Raw genomic sequence first — 17,994 nt, forward strand, 5'->3', positions numbered from 1 at the left:
ACAGTACTAGAGCACTAGAAGTTTTGCTTTGTACCTGCCAAGTGTTGAAGCACCACATTGTGGGCAGGGTGACAGACTGCTCTGAGAGCATGCCAGATCAGGAAAGAAAGAGGCAGCTGCCTGGATATAACAATTGAAGGTCAGGAGGATATGGGGTGACAGAAAGGTACCCAAGCATGGTTGGTTGTTTAGTGTCCCATGGGGACTTCTCTGTTAAGGCTGGATAACGAGAAAACAGCTTGGGTTTTCTCAGACAAAGTGGGATCTGTGGTTCACCAAATGTTACTCAAAAAAATGGTGAATCATAGATGATGTGTGTATTTTGACATTTCCTCCACCTATAAATACTGTTCTTACCTCACAGGACATAAACTTTTTTGTATTCTAACACTAGAGGGTCTTTTCTGGCTTTATGATCTGTCTTACAGACTTGATAACCTCTCCCTCAAGACCCTGTAAGATGATATTAACCAATAGTGCTAACATCAAAGGTGCTTTATTGAATATGATCAAGGAACCTGTAATGTCAATACAAGGGGCGTTTGTTTTGCAGCTTGCTGGCAGCCAGCCAGTTGCCATGCAGTTATGGAGCTCCTTAATGTTGAAGTGGCTTTAAAAGTGTGGTGAAAAAGACTGATGGAAGGCCTACAGCTATAGACAGTACAGGAAAAGGATTGCTTGTGTATTACAAAGGCAATATTTTTTTCGTTTATGTTTTAAACAGGAGGAAAGTAAAGAAAAAAAGGAAGGAAAGAAAAAACAACTGTATTTTGTCAGCTGTATATGCCAACCTGGTGACCAGTGAGAATTAGTGAAATGTTACCAGTGACCTCTTTTCTCATGAAAGAGTAATAAATTAAGTGAGGTAGAAAACTTAACATTAAATATACAGTAGAATAGCAGAAAGTCTTGTGACCCTCCTTATTAGGAATTTTGTGCCTCTGGATTTGAGTCCTTCTTGTGGTGGCAGGCAGAAACACGAGACGTTTCAGTCCTGACTTGATTCACACAGTGAGGGCTGAAAGTAGCAGCTGCCCATGTGAATGACCAAAGGTTGAATTCTTCAATTGTAAATTATGTATTCAAAGGAAGCTTAAAAGCAAGTTATTTTGCAATTTGTCACGTTTATGTCCTAGTGGAGACTAGGCTTAGGAGAAGTAGTAGCACCTGTGTACCTTGGGCAGTCACACACCTTGTTTATGGATGTTTCTTCTGGTACCATTCAGACAAATCACCTTAAAACTGCAGTGACATTGTCAGTGATATCTTCTAATGGTGTTGAAGGTATGGAGCTGTCTGAAGGCTGTTTTGATGAGACAGCTAAAAAACAAACAGTAAAGTTTTCTCTCTGCAGTGAGATTTTAGAGACATGCTGCAGGAGTTGGTGTATCATCCAGCTGTATAAAGACCAGATAGAGATGGAGGCATAGAATATCTGCAATAGGGATAGATTATTTTACTCAGTTTTCTGTGTGAATGAATGCTATTCAAGTTATGTTGTCTCTGTGGATTATGTATGTTAATATATTTACATTCAAAAAATGTGTATATCAGTCTCTTCTAGTACTCCATCACCTATACAAAATAAAGCATGTGAATAGTAAAATTCAGCCTTGCCTTCACCCTACTTTCTCAGTCCAAAACCAAAAAAAATCCCCCAGTTAAAACTTTAAGCTACCCTGAAGTGAATGAAGTAAGAGTTCATTGGTTTGGCATATTATCAGCTCATGCTATTGCTACCCATGAAAGCAGAGATAAATTGTGAGTAACACACAGTACATGGGAGCAGAGAGTGAGGCCTGAAAGGAGTGTCAGTGAAAGCTCCTCATCTTATTGCAGTTGCTGGCACAGAAATGAGAAAACTTTGGTTTACACTATTCTAGTCTTAATGCTTTAATATTAATATTGTTTACAAAAGCTGAACTCTATCTTAATATTGCAAAATGAGTTTACACGAAGTCTGAAAGTGCAGGATGAAAGCTGGATTCTCTGCTCTGACACGGTGTGTTGTGGCATGTCACTGGCAAGCTGGAGAGAGGAAAGTGGAGGGTTTTTTCTGTGCACATTTTCTTGTGGAGGGAGAGAAAGAACTTGTGATAGCTGACAAGCTGGTGTTTAGTGTTCACACTGACAAATAGATGCATATCCATGTATGAGAAATTTCCAAACAAGCTCTTAGTGATGTATAAAACTAAACAGTCAAATGTTTATGGTCTGATAAGGGGATGTATTTGCTTAGGGTTTTTAATGAGCGTGTTGAAATCAAAAAGATGAACTATTTCTGATTTTAGTGGTTTACACATTCGTTGTTTTAAAAATGAAACTAAAATGTATAAAATGGCTTTTTCTTTATAAGGCTATTTGCATGCACAGTTTAATTAATATGTGCTAATTTAAAGATTTTTGCAAGAAAAATAGTCTTTATGGTGTTTGCAGGCTTTTAAAACTGGCAAATGTACTCATTAACTGAAAAAGATTATGAAATAAAGTTTCTAATTAAAACAAAATGTTTAAATAAGTTCTTAGTGTCTAAATTAAAACTTTAATTTGAATTTAGATTATATCCATAGCTTTAGTTGATATAAAAGTATAAAACCAACAAACATTAAATAAGTAACTGCTTTTTTTGAGAGTAGTAAATGCAGAAAATCAGATATATTTTTGCAATAGAAAAATTCGGTATTGGTTCTACATTTGAATGTTTATCTCATTTGAATTTCTTGCATGAGAAAATGGATGAGATGTTTTATGAATTAGAAAAGTGAAAAGAAAACATAAACCATAGGATGAACTTGTCTGATGTTTAAACACAAACATTAAATAGCTGAACAGTCTTGTCATTGTACTAAAAAACTTATAATTATGCATTGAAAGTAGAAGTGAAGCTTTTTTCACTAAATGCTATAAAAACATTGCTGATAATAATCTTCTGATTTTTACAGGATAAAAAGTGTAATGAAAAAGTAAAAACCTGGGATTTCAGAATTTTCCTTTGGTATAGTCTCCTAAATAAATAAAGGAAGTAAAAATAGCTAGTCACCTACTTCCATTATTGTCTTTGTTGCCCCTTTTTTTTGAGAGGTTCTGGGTACTGGGGTTTTTTTCCCCTACAGAAAATTCTTCAGTCTTTTCTCTCTTACTAACCTTCCAAATCAGCATCCAGTGTGCCTTTCTGAACTGCTGTAGCAGTCAAGTAAGCCCAAGTGGTTCTCATTCTTAGACAATAAATTTTTCTAATAATGAAATTAATTGTGAATTCCCACTTAGATTTTAGCTGTTCACCTTATTTTTGGTATTGTCCTCTTTCTTTACAAATTCCATTCTTCCATTTTTCCTGTATTCCTGTAATATGGAACCTCTTACAAAAATGAAATTAACATATTTGAATCCACGCTCCAGCCAGATGAACTGAATTTGCGGCATCTCATTCTAAAGATACATCGCTTTAAAAGTTTTGTTGCATTTTACATACCCCCCCCATGAATTAGCACATTTAGTAATATTAGCTACCTAACAACAGTGTTTTCAATCTTATTATTCATGCATTTGTAATGTTTTTTTGTTGGAGGGAGAGGAGATACTGACTGTTGTGTTTATGCAGTGGCACAACCATTCCATAATCAAGTGATGTTAATAAACATGAACTGATTAGAGTGTCCTTTTTCCCCTCTGAGTCTGTCAGAGCCACAGAGACCAGCCTTGACAGTACTCCTGGCTGCCACACAAACTGTAGTTGAGGTTTTGGGCTGGGCATGGTTTTTAGTGCCAGAGCTCTGGGCTGTTTGGATGTAGATTCTTGGATCAGCTGATTCTCTCTAAATCCTGATCATTCATTTTGCTGTCTTGCTCATGAATGCCTCTGAGCTAACCTTTCTGGATGAAAAGAATTTCTTTTTAATCTAAATTTAATCCACGCCTCTCTATGATTAATTTGACTGAATGGAATCCTGTGGTTGTGAACAGCCTTCTATTTTTAGCTGGAAAAAAAAAGTTTTGAAATAGATATTTTGCTGTTTCTTTTCCCTTTGATTGCCTGTTACTCAGTAAATACTTCTTTTCAACTTTACTCCTTACAGGCTCTCTATTTAACATCCTCCTAGTAATGTTAACAACCTGTGTTTTTTGAGGTCAGAGGATATCAGCAATAATATTATATTCTTTTTCAGAATTAGCTATTTACTGATGTTATAAAGGTGTTTCTGTGACCTTTAGCCATCACTCTCAATCTGCATGATTTGATTTAAATAAAAGCACTTATCTTTTCTCAGAGGTGGAGGGGCAATCTTTGGCCTTCTGTATGGAAACTGGTTTGTGTTTTCGTTAGAGACAGGTCTGAAAACAGATGACAGTCTAAAATTTTTGAATCCTACAATTGTCTTTTACCCCAAATTAAGTTTGGGTATGTTCCATGAAATAGTGGTCTATATTAGCAGTTGCCAGACTGTGTCATGGACTGGTTCTTCTGCTGCAGTTGTCCTCATTCTTTTCATTATAACTAATAGGTAAACTAGATGAGAGTGTACAGTATTTGTAATAATTTAGAACATATGTCAGTTTAACACACATTGATTTTCTGGGCTGCTAATATACTCAGTTGCTATCTAAGGAAGCACCAGTTCATTAAATATTTTACTGCAATTTTGAAGAATTGTGTAAGTGAATAAGGTTAAAATATATTGTTCTTAATGCAATGTCAGTTTAAGTTGTCAATTGGGTGGATTTCCAGAGTCCTCTGGGAAATGAAACAAACATTAAATTTCCCAGAAAAGTCATTAGATAGTGGCTCTTGGAAAAACCAGAGCTTTCATGTGTTTTGCAGTTTTTAAGAAATACTTACTTTTTTAACTTTCTTGTAATTCAGCTGAACATGGGATGATTCAGTACAATAAACTGTATATAACTGTACTACCTATTCATCTTGTTACATTGCATAGAAAAAGATCCCTTTTTTTTCCTTGCTGTGAAGTTTTCAGTAAAGACCAGTTTAATCTTAGCATGGGAAGGAGTATATACTGACCTTTTTGGTCACATCTGCTGCCACCACACATTCAGGACAGTTTTGATTTTTTTTCTCTAGACAAGAATTGTACGCCTAATTTTAAGTTCTTTGAGATATTATCTTGTTCAACAGCCTGGTGGGCAGATATTTGTAAACCTTCTCCTGAATGAGTATCTTTTTTTTTTTTTTTTTTTTTTTTTTTTTTTTAGTTTTTCTTTTTCTTTTTTTTTCTTTCCGGAAAGGTGGAAGTGGTAAGAAACCGTTAAACCAGTGGTTAAGAAGGTAGGTGTCTGTGGGTATTGATGGGAAATAGTCGTTAGAGGAAAGCTGCATCACCACACAGGAAGAAGCGTAAAACTCTTGAAAGCATTTTCTCCAGCTGTTGTGGAAGAACAATTCAGACAGTAGAACTTGAAAGCCACAGATCTTATACCTCATTGCTAGCTGAGAGAGTCCTTCCAGAAAAAGGACTGATTAGCTGCAGTCTTTTAACAGCTCTCTCTCTCAAAGGCTCAGCAGTTTCACAGAAAAGATAGGTTTAACAGTAGGGAAACAATAAATTGCAAATACATAATTAAATTTATACAGGATGGTCTTCAAGCTTTGCAGTGAAAAACACAAACTGTGAAAGAAAGTAGTGGATCTTTGATTTTTGAAACAGAATATGGCTCCATAATTTATTATAAACCTGTTTGCCACTGAAATATTCTGCAAAAATTACAGCCGGTTAAACTGCTGCAAAATTTACATTTAAAGCCATTTATGAGTGTAACTAACTCCCCTTCCCCCAGACACACAATTTCTTTATTCTTTCAGCTATTCCATTTTGCATTAAGGCCTGGGCAAATTTCCCTGTGACTTGCAGTCTTTCAGTTATCTGCAGGAGCTGTGAGCTGACAGCTAGGTGTTCCTCTTTCTTCTCCCGCTTCCCCTAGTCTGTCTCAAAATAGAAAGGCTATTTTTCCCATATAAATGTCCAGTGCTCTGCCATCAAGTAACTTCAGCACTTATTTCCCATGACATGTTGTTGGTAGCTACTCTGTTTCTAAAAGATTGCCCACTAGCACCCTTGGAATAAATATTTGCAGCCTTTCTTTGAAGTATGTATTTGGAGACAAAGCAGACCAGCATGCGCTTTAAGCCAATATTTTTCTTTCAAGTGAGATTCAAGGGAAGCAATATTACAGTTTATAAGAGTAGTACATGATTCACTTAACTGATGGTGCATTTTATAGTCCCACTCCTTTTACTGACCTGTTACATGATCACAGGCAAGGTATTTCATCTCTCTGCTTTTGTCCTTCTCAAGGCAAGACTGGTCACTATTTTTTCGGTTTGTATATTTTGAAGCAACATTTAGTAAATTCTGTCTTGTGTAGTGAATGTGTGTTCATGTATGGTGTCAACTAAAGAGGAGGACCCCAGGATAAGAGAGGACACAGTATAGTCTACAGTTCTCTATGATATTTAACCTCAATAAGAACAATCTTAGGAAAAGCAGTTTTTCCACAATGTGGGCAACCCCAGAACTGTAAAAATAAATAGATGATGATGCATTTGGTACGCATTAGCTTGACTTTAATGTCCTGACCCAGAAACACTCTCATACTGACAATCTGGTTTTTATGTGAAAGAAAAAAGTAGTGGGGCTAGTATATACCTACCACAAGACAGATGTTGCTATTTGATACCAAGAACCAAATCGACTATGCTGTCTTTACTGGAAATCCTATTTAATGTTTTGCTTGTGTTAATATTTCCATGTGCTGATCCTCCCGGGCAACACCTCAAAGTACTTGTATTTCATCACTAAAAAATTTTAGTCTTGTTGAAAATCATTTGGACTTGAATTTTTGAGGTTGGTTGTTATGTTTTGTTTCAAGTTTCACCAATTACTACATCAGAGCAATACGTAAAACAAGGGATTTAACTTCTTTGGGCAGATATCCAAAAGGTATGAGGTTTGAAACATGGGAAACAAGGCATGACTCTTTTCTGTGCCACAGATACCAGTGTCATTTTAGCAAGCATTTAATATTTCTGTTCCTCACATCTCCACTAAGGAAAGGAAAATTGTGGTATTTCTCTGCTTGGAAATAGCACCTTACAGAGGCTACTGTATTTCTGGTTGTTTGTAAAATATCTTTGGTTGCCTTGTTTCCAGACACTCTGTTCTCACATATCGAACTAGTATTATAACTTTAGAGAAGGGTCCTGTCAAAGTCTGCACCTAGGTGGGTACATCAGGTGCTACTGCTGTTCTCAAAGGGTCACTTGAGAAGTATTTTAAAGGAAATGAGGTTCTGCGTCACTGATGTTTTACCTCTTCTAATTCAAACACTAAAAGAAAACAAGTACCAAGATTTTTGTCACTTCTGTAGTGGGGATGGGAGTAAAGATGCTGCCCTTCTGTGTCTATATACTTCATACATGAGTACTATGATACACTAGAGATGTATATTCTTATAAGAACAGATGGTATCTGTCCATAGTTCAGGCAGCCTGTGAAAGCCAAAAAACTTCTGAAACTCTTCCAAGAATAATGACTTGTTCCCCAAGACAAACTTATTCAGGATGCAGTTACCAGACAAAATTCAACATTCCCTGTTAAGAGAAGCTGTTTGAGCAAAGGCAGTTATTACATGCTATGACATTTTGAAAATGAAATTGATGGATTCTTCTCACATCTGGAGCAGACACTAATGGAAACTCTTGTGAATGTGCTGAGACCATTTGAACAAGCTGCTAAACAGCACAGAAAAGCCAAGTCATACCACCCCTTCTTATTCTGTGATCGTGGGTGCATGACTGCTCTGCTCCCCACCACCCTTGAAGTCATCCAACAAAGAATCACATTTGTTGCCGAAACATTTAGGGGAGAGAAAAAGAGGGTGCAGGATATTTAAACAATTTTTCAGGTTTAGAAAAAAGTCTCCATTTTTATGGGAGTTTGCTTCTAAATCCCTTTCTTTGACAAAGCTAATGGAAATTTAGTGTCGGGGGTAACAAGATTAAGTGGCCACATATATCTGAAGAGTCGTAGAACACTCATATTCCTTTGGCTACCATTATTTCTGTAACTTCTCTTTGAAACATTGCTCAGGGGTAGGCAGAAAAAATTGTATTTGTTGAAGCGAGCAAAGGAAAGAGTCACATCCTTTTGCTGTCCTTTGCCCCTGCTAACTCGTTGAGCCCAACTTAAAACAGAATTCAGATACTTGTCTGTTGGGATTTCAAATAACCATCTGGCTAACTAATGTGATAATTAAGTGTCTTGAATTCCATCCCACTAATTTGTCATTTAAAACAACAATAACAACACTTTAGTAGTTGAAGCTTTTTTAATTTTATTTTTTGTTAATTCTATGCAGGTCATGTTTAAATTTCAAAGCCTGAGTAGCTAGGCCATCAGACAGACTCTACTTTTTGAATCGCTGATACACATTTGTTGAAGTCAATCAGATACTATAAAGAACTGGATAATTAGTCTTTAAACAAAACCAAAACCAAACAAATAAAACCCAAAACCAAAAAAAAAGAAACCAAACCAAACCCCCCTCAAAATTCTCAAAGAGCCTGCTTTGGAAAGGAAATTTGTTTCTGAACATGAATTTATTATTCCTTAATTTCACTGAATGGACAGGATAATTTTCTTGTATTGTTTGCAAACTCTTCATAAACTCTGTGCAGGTGAATTTGTTTTGTGATTGTTCCCTGTTCACACTCTGATCTATTTGAAAATACATGGCTAAAATTCTGAACGGTTCCAGTACAAATGGTGAAATTTTCAAGATTTTAATGTATTTTAATGCTATATAAATATTGTGGAGCGATAGTGTTATAGAGCACTGACCAAAAGTTGGGCCGCTCTGTGCTAGAAGATAAGACGAACACAGGGCTGAGGCAAATTTCACCAGTGTTTCCTCTTTACACAGACCCCTCTGAACACAGTACACGCCGTTCCTCACAACACCCTCCAATGGAGCAGTTGGTGAGTTGCTGAGTGACTGAAAAGTGCTGGCTTACACCAATAATTCTACTAAACTTGGTGAGGAAACTTGTGATATAGTGCTACCAGAAAAATGATCTCTTCACATCATCTACTGATTTTTCATTGGTACAAAAAGAGTTTGATTTTTGTGGAAATCACATAACCTACACGTGATCTTAGTACAGCATTCGGTAGTGTGTGTGTTTCTGTGTGTCTAAGACCTATGGACTGTTTCCTTTTAGCTGACATATTTTAGGGAATTAAGTGAAATAGGTATTTGATAAAAGAATCAGAATGGCATAGGTGCTGGCTTGAAATTGTTTCCTGTTAGTCACTGGAGTATTCCTGCTTGTGCTGGGAAGCTGGACTAGATGACCTCCAGTAGTCCCTTCTAACCTTTCCCATTCTATGATTCTGTGATTTCTGATCATTACACTTGTGAGGAGGTGTACATAATTATTGAACACAGTTAAGGATTAAAAAATTCTGCAAAAATGTTATCGGCATCTATATTTAAACCAATCATATAGCAAACTGCTGTTTTGACCAGAGAGTTGGACCAGATGATCTTCAGAGTTCATTTCCAAATTAAACTATTCTATGTCAGATATATTTTAATTAACATTACCCTGTCCACTAGTCTTAATTACCTGAAAACAGAACTCCTTGTGGGGATGCTCTTGACTTCAGTGAGTTATCCTGGAATTAAGGAGAGGGGGAAGAGGGGATCCTAGAAGACTCAGGTATTGGGGTTAATTACCCGACATGTGGTAACACGAGTTGAGGTCTGACCTTTGATTCAGAAAATAAGTGGACGACTTCTCTTAATCTTCCTTTATTTTAATTGGTTGTGAAAGGTCTGTTTGATTTTGATGTATAACAAAAACAAATTATGGAACATCAAAAAAATGCTGCAAATCTGGCAATTCCTGGTTTCTTGCCACCTGTACTCAACTGGACTTAGAGGAAAACAGACCTTATGTAGTCCTATTGTTTCCTTTTCTCTCTTGACTATAATAGAGAATTGCTTAATGATATTTCTTTCAAATTATTTCATTCTAATTAGGAATGTCTGTTAGTTACTTCAACATACATTCTCAAGAGATACATATGTACGTATGGTTTCACAACTATTTTAGGTAGATTAGTTCTTATGCTTCACTCAAACCTGGGCTGAGGGGGAGGTGGGCCAGAGAGTTTATAAGGATTAATATAGTGATTTTGCCAGTTTAAAATCTGAACCAAAAATACGAAAAGCTATCACAAGAATTTCAATAATAAGGGTAAACTTTTTTATTTTCTGAGGGTAGATAGACATAAGATAAGAAAAGGTATGAAAATCTCATGTGTTTCATTCTTCAGCTGTACTAAAATAGAAGGGGCAGACAGATAGGGTAAAGGAAATTCAGAACAAAATTTTTTCTAGGGAAGAGTCAAATATTTAAACCTTCCATATCCCAACTGAATGTCCAAACCAAAGGTGTGTATAGAAACCACTTCTTCTATAGCCCAATAAATTTTTGAGGTCAAGAGACTAAGTAGCTCACTGCATGACTCTCAACAAATGAGAACTATGATCTCACTTGGTGTTGGATAAAATGAAGGAGCAACAGGCTGCCAGAAAAATAACTGCACTTCTTACTGGTGCAGTGAATGTAGATTTGAATAAATGTTGACGAGACAGTGTCTCTCAGAAGTAAGATGGAACCAAATTAGGACCCATTATTAGGAAAACCACCATGTTACAATTTACAGTCTAGTCCTAAACTGAATAGTTATCATATGGTGCTAATACTCATTTTGCTCTTCTGTGAAGCAGGTCTGGGATTTAACATCTTGAGATTGGCTTAATCTGGAACATATGTGTTTTCTTTTATTTCACATATGTGTTCTGCATTTCCCTTTTTCCGAGAGCTAGGATCAGCGTGATAGTATGCTGTGATGAGAGAAATACAGAGATCATTGTTGTGATATAGCTATAGAAACAATATGGGACCTACAATAAAATATGTATGTTCTCTTTTATGGATTTGTTTTGTGGTGCAGGCTAGTGCTTGTTAAGATTAGAAAGCGACAGTTTCCCCTGCTGGTCATGGTAAGTGTGTATATGTGTGTTCCATCTCCCCAAAAAGCTTTAGTAACTTAACCTTTACTGCAAATTTTAGTAAACATTCAGTTGAAGCAGCCTGAAATTATAAACCCTCAGCATGTGTCTGTCTTCTGCCATGGGAATGCTGTGAAGGAGGATTCTATCACAAAGCTTAGGATCACTTAGATTTTTCTGGGTCTTTGTGGCTGGATCTATATAAATCTAGCATTTTAAGACAAAGGACTGAAAGATTTCTTCAAATAAAGGGATTATTTATAGCATTAGTTTATCAAAGTGGAATAAAAAAAGTATATAACTTGAAAAGCATTTCATGTAAAGATGTCATTTCCCTTCAGTACTGAAATATAAGTATATCCCATAATATTTTCTTTTGTTATGTAGAGCTACGTTGCAGTATAGTACAAAATAAATTAAATTCCCTGTCATAACAATGTAGTATATGCAATTCTAGCAGAATTGTTTGTCCAATATGATTTTCTTTCTAGTCAGAAAACCCCTAACTGCCATGATGAAACTGTCTTTTCTGGCAAAAGAAGCTCCCTTGATCAGTGCTACTTACCCACAAGGGATTTTCTTTTGTCTTGTTTGGTCATAAGGTTGCCTTACAGTGTGAAACTAGTTCAGTATGGTAAATGAAGTCTCAACTGAAAACTGATTATGTAGCACAGTGCCTCTTCCCAATGCGTTTTTTCCTTTTGCTAGAACCTGTGCTTTTAAATAAGTGAATATGGAAAGTACATTTGAATTATAAATAGCCTGTAAAGGAAAATCCAGAAAAAAGGCTTGCTGTCTTTTCTAAAACGCATCAAACCTCTGTTGTGTGTTTGAACTGTCGCATTTGCATGGAAACTTCTCTTTACCCTAGTGAGAATTCAAGGGAATTTATTGGACATATTTGAGCATGCTCACTGATGCTAGGGAGTAAAGACAGGTTATCTAAAACAAACCTTCTATTTGATCTAATCTAGTTTTCTTCAGCCTTCACAAGACTACAATCATAAAATTCTCTTTTATTATAACAGGCTCAAAACAAGGCTGGGAAGGGCATTAAATTCTGCTGTATAATTAATATTGGACATAGAGTCTCTGTGCTGCTACTCCAAAATGGAACAGTAAAGAGCTGCAAAAATAACTAAGCCCCTGATATCATCCTGCATAAATTGAATGAAGGAGAATTTTCAACACCTGACTAAAGAAGAAGAATAAAGGGTATAGGAAGACACAAGAGGGTCACCTACCCTACTGCCTGAGAGGGTGAGCCCTGTACTTTGCTGAGTGTTGATCAAACACCCAGTGAGGCAGAGGGGCAGCCATGCAGCCTCACCTTCACCAGGATATGAAATATATAATGGGAGAAATGTGCAATGTTTCCAGCTCTTCTTTCATTCCTTATTCTCCAGGTTGAACAGGGTCTTGAGTCAGGGTTTTGGTTTTAGCTTGTAAAGATCAAACTACACAGGTCTAGCCAAGATTTGCCTCAAGAACATTATTTTGTTAAACTTTTCAGCCTCTAAAATGGAAATTCTTATGCAGCAGACATGGCCTCTGCTGAAAGAATAGTGCATGAAGTGTACATTTTTTATCAGTAGTATATGTATGGTGTTTAATTTGGTTAGTTTAACATCTAGGTTATATTTGCCAAATAAAAATTGACTGGTGATTACTGTTATGTCTTAACCAGCAGAATGGGTTCTTTACAGCACATTTTCAAAATCTACAGTCAGAAACTTTACAGAAACATGCTTCATATACAAAATTTCACCATCTTTTTTAATGATCCTACACAAATTGAATTTGTTTGGCCACTGTGTTGCATGAAGGATGAACATATAATTTTATTATTCACTGAACAAATGTTTGCATTTTATTTAGCAAACGGGTTTTCCAATGCAGAAATGCATGTTCTAAAGATGGACCAGGATTAATGGATATGTATAAAAAGGGAGAGGGTAGCAAGGAAGTGTCAAATCAGTATAATTACTTCTGACTGATTATTAAAATGTACAAGCTTAATTTTTTTGCCATTATATTGTCATGTGACTAAAAAACATTCAGTGATGGATGACTAACATTGTGCTGTTATATATACAAATATGTTTGTCAAACTCTTTGTTCTCTGAAATGAAACAAACAGGAAACTGCATGTCAGGTCCTCTGATGATGTGTTTTGTCTTATCACAAGTAGGAAAGTCTGCATTCCAGTTTGTATTTTTTCCATCTCTTGTGTTCAGGTTCTATATCCAAACTACTTCTCCATTTTAGAAGTCAACATAAATCTATCCCATGCAAATATTTCATTTAAATTGTTATGAGAAAAGCAACAAAAGTTGGTCTTAGTTATTCTAAATTAAGACTATATTTTTGGAAAAGAAAACAGTCTAAGACAGAAACATAAACATGCTTTCATATCCATATGGTTTATCTTGCCGAGAAGCTAGGGAAAGCTTGATTCCTGACATCCATTTGCAAGTATTTAAAACCTTTCTAACTTCTAAAGTTTTTAAACTTTAAAACCCTTTTAACTTTTTAACCATTCAAAACTTGCATTGCAAGGAACTGCCTTGGCAACGAATGAATAATTTATGTGATGGGATTCCACACTCAGTTTCTGTGCTTCTGTGTTATATGTGCGATGTTAGGAAATGTAGCTCTTCCTTTCAAAAAGGTTGTTTCACATTTTATGGTAAGGCATTTTAACCATTGTTTTTAAGCCATCTGTTTAAATAGAAGGAGTTTTTTAGGGCTGGAGGTTTTTTAAGCTTGATTTTGCTTGTGCCTTATCTCTGGAAAGAACTGCTGTGAGAGAAAAAAATGAAAGTGGGTCTATGGAAGTTATTGCCATGACAAAACAAAAAAAACAGAAACAAGAAAAAGAATCAACAAAACATTGAGAATGGGTTTTTTTTTTCTGGTAACTAGGGTGAGTTCAAAATTTACAAGTTGGAAACTCGATCAGAAGAAGGACCAACTGGGTTGTCAGACAGACAATTGTGTAACAAGCAGTTAATCCAGGCGGGCCCAGGGGACATCATCTGCTCCTCCTCTCAGAGACTGCACAGCACTTCTAATACTCTGTAACAAGCTTAAACCTGTAATAAAAGATCTGTGTTCACAATTACAGTGTGCCACAGAAAGAAGGCAGGAGACCTTGGAAGCTTTATTGGTATCACAGGACATGGCAGTAGCAAGGACTTGCTAAGAAATTTCTAGGTGAGCTTCAGAGGCTCGGAGCTCTGGGTGAGATTCCTTCTGTGTGAGGAGGGGAGACCCACAGCCCAGGCACTTCTGCCAGGCAGCCCTGTGGGGAAATGCCTTCCTGGCTGCAATCTGGCAATCTGTGAGTGCTTGAGCCAAGCATCTCATAAGCTTCAGGGATTTTTTCTATCAGCCAAAGTTTTCTGATTCTAGTTCTAGCTACAGCTACATTTCCTCAGAAAACTACCCTGGAAGTTAGCTAATATGTCATCTTGGGGAAAGTGGTTGGGCAGAATAGGTGATGGAAAGAAAAGCTGCTAGGTCCAGCAGCAATCAGTGAGAGTGCTGAAGCAAGGGGGAATACAATCTTAATGCAAAGGTCCTTTTGAACCACTTTGTCACCACCCTCAGACGGTGTAAGAACAAACTACATGGCTTTAGAGAAATGCTCTCAGTCTGCAGAGAGCCACCTCTCATGTGCTCTGTACCCCTCCCCACCAAGCTGTTAGGTCAGACACATGAAGCTCTCTGGATTTTGGTTGCTGTGGCCATAGGGTATGGGACTAGAAAGAAATGTAGAAAGGGGATTTTCTGTGTTTTGCTGAAGATCAAAGCCAGTCCACATCTAACATCAGCAGCTGGCTTCTGTTATCATTGAATGAAACAAAAAACAGAATTCAAGGATATTTGTATCATTAGGACAGTCTCCTTGTTGAACACTTCCCAAAACACTTGTACAATAAAAAACTAAAAATAAATGTTAACTGCAAATTTGAGATATTTAAGTATTGAGTATTTTCCTTTCTGAATATTCTTGAAAGAAGCCTGTTTTGGGATAAATAATGCTTGATCAAATCAGTTTTTAAGGTGGTTGTTAATCATACATATGTTAATAATATTGGCTTGTTTTAATTGATACTTGGTTGAAAGTAGTGTATATTAGCCTGGCTTTGGTCTTTCAGAGTTGCTTTGAACTTTAAGGAAACATATGATAAGGTCATATTTTAGGCCTTTATTAACAACACCTTTGTAGCATTAACACTGAAGTTGAGCACCTCTTTATACCTGACACCTTTTATTCCTTTTTTATGTTACACCTTAACATAAGGTAATGAGAACGTGACAGAGCTGCATAGCCCAGCTCTCCACACAGAGCCTGCTCTCCTTGCACTGTTACCTGCACAGGCCTCTGCAAAACTAAAAGCATGTTATGTTTTACTCCTTTCTCACCAATACACTGCTAATTCGAACTTAACCTTAAAAAGTTTGATACATCTTTGATTGCTAAATCAAAACCTGTTTATTAACCAATGTGTGTTTAATACATGTCTGTCTCTAGATGCCTGGTTCTCATTACTTCAGATATTTAACTTGAATGATCGGTCAATTCCCATGAATGATTTAAAGAATTTGATATAAGCTGAAATAAGTTAAATGCCTAATTTTAAGCATAGATAATTGAGTGACCCAGTTCCTTTCTGCTTAAGATGTTCAAAGAGGCTTAATTTCAGTTTCTGATGGATGTGTTGCTGCTTTATCCAACTCTCTTAATCCCAACCTTATATAAACCCCACATTGGTGTATTTTTAAGCAGAGACTGAGCCAGGAGTTTCTGTGCATGTGTGTGTATACTCAGAGAGTGAATGTCATTTGGCAGCCTGAAAACTCTGAATCAGGCTTAGTAGTAATGTTCCTTAGGCCTGAAGGGGATACAGCTTCCTGCAGAAGGGTGAAGGAGAAACATTCCTAATGCACTGTCTGACAGAGGGTGATGGAGTTGCTCAAGTCCATTGAGGTCTGTGTTTCGGTGTGGCAGTTTCCAGGCCTTAATCCTTTCGGGTCTCATATGAATTGCTATATAACTCAGTGGTTTTACATTCAGATAGGAATTTTTTTATCACTATCTTAAAGAATTAACCTTTCAGTGGTGCTGGAAAAGAACAGTAGTACTGTGATCCTTGTCTTAAATAATGTTATGCCCTCTCCACACCAGCTCAAAAACCATAAAAGCTCAAGATCCCAGAAGGTCAGCTCTGAATCCAGACTTTCCAATGTGATAAGATCTCTCCGTCTTGGATTTCAGCTCATCCACTGTAGCAATAAAGGCCCAAGGATAAGATTTGAAAGGGGTTGTACAACTGGAGTTGGGCGATGTATAATAGTCTGTGACTGCTTTCTGGTTCTAAAGATAGTGATTCATGAGCTTTGACAAAAATAACTTTGGAGCACAGTTATAACTAGCATCAGTCAAGTGTGGCTCAGTGCATTTTATAGGATTTATACATGATGCCTTATTGAAAGTTATACCATCCAGTATGTGGGTGACCCAAGTAAGTTCTTCTATGAACATCAGAGTCCAGAGTTTTATAGACCCTGTAAATCCAGTGGATTTACATCTCATATCACTAAACTCTTTCTGCTCTTATCTTCTGCTTCTTTTCACTTTTCCTGCTTCTTAGACCCTGGTCCCGTTCCTATGCTGCCAGGTATGCCCACAACTCTTCAACCTGCTGGACTGAAAATAATTCTGCAGAGTTATTAATATATTTGCTAACTATGGGTGTAATGTAAATTATAGTATAAGTTTACATTGTAAATAATTTAAAAGCATGCAAATACCAAACAAATTTGAAATATACTTAAAATTTTTGTAGGGTTTTCAACTGCCTTTTCGCCACAACCTTTGAGGGGGCTGTAGTGCATCCAGATCTTAAATTATAGTGACTCTGAGTAAATAAATCAGACTTGTGAAAGCTGAGAATACTGACAAACTAAGTAGCACATAGTTCTCTCCAGCAACTACTTGTGATATAAAAGTGCTGATACATTTTTAGCCTCAGTAAACTTTTACAAAGCTTTTGTGAGCTTTAATATAGCCATAAAACTATGGAAGTTTATATCATATCTTAAGTTTGTATACTCCAGCTCAGGTTCTAGTTATATTCCGGAAACCCTCAAGCTTTCCTCAGAAGGTTGACTTGAGTTTCCTGTGTGTGAGCACTTTTCCAATCTGCCTTACAGTAGACTTTTTGATCACTGAGATTTTTTTGTCCAACGTGACTGAAAACATGTAGGTTATTTTTTTCTTCCCTGTCTAAGCCAATTCATTTCATGTTTGAACCAAGATGCCACTTTTTCCAAAGCCAATAGATGCGAGCAATGTCAGTTAGACTATAGGAGCAGCAAGAATGAGATCAATCAAATAATATCAGAAATAAATTTGGTCATAGACTTTTACAACAACAACAACAAAAAAGGACATCTTTATATGGAAAAATTCTTCACTACCACTACATTAAGAACAAAATTGCTTTATTCTTGTGTTCTCTCTTTTCCCCTTGAGGCTTTGTGATTATAATTTATTCTGTGACACCTAAATTTAGTTTTGAATCAAGTACAGTAGCTCAATAGAACACCACACGTTAAGATCCACATTGAATTTCACATGACAGGCTTTACATTTGCTGAAGGCTTGGGGGCTGTAGTTTTAACAGTCATCTCACATTTTGGTTGAACGCAGTTTGATGCACGTCTATGAAATTTGTGTTTTGCTCACACAGGGAATGATTCAAGTTTACAGCTGTCGCAAACAGTATGCAGGACCTAATTCATGAATAAGCTGTCAGTTACTATGATCCCAAAATAAAAACAAACTAGAATCACAAGAGGAAATTGGCATGAAACATGAGAGTAGAAAAA

At 36.6% G+C, this 17,994-nt stretch overlaps 1 long non-coding RNA gene across 1 annotated transcript; it reads left to right on the forward strand.

Annotated features, from left to right (window-relative positions):
• Positions 1-9: 9 nt before the first annotated feature.
• LOC108506176 lies at positions 10-12,442 on the forward strand. Its single transcript, XR_001877704.1, has 4 exons — positions 10-139; positions 8,935-8,990; positions 11,037-11,085; positions 12,123-12,442. It is a non-coding gene; the product is annotated as an uncharacterized LOC108506176 (long non-coding RNA).
• The last annotated feature ends 5,552 nt before the right edge of the window (positions 12,443-17,994 follow it).

Source organism: Lepidothrix coronata, unplaced genomic scaffold (genome assembly GCF_001604755.1).
Source record: "Lepidothrix coronata isolate B3197 unplaced genomic scaffold, Lepidothrix_coronata-1.0 Scaffold209, whole genome shotgun sequence".
Taxonomy (NCBI): domain Eukaryota; kingdom Metazoa; phylum Chordata; class Aves; order Passeriformes; family Pipridae; genus Lepidothrix; species Lepidothrix coronata.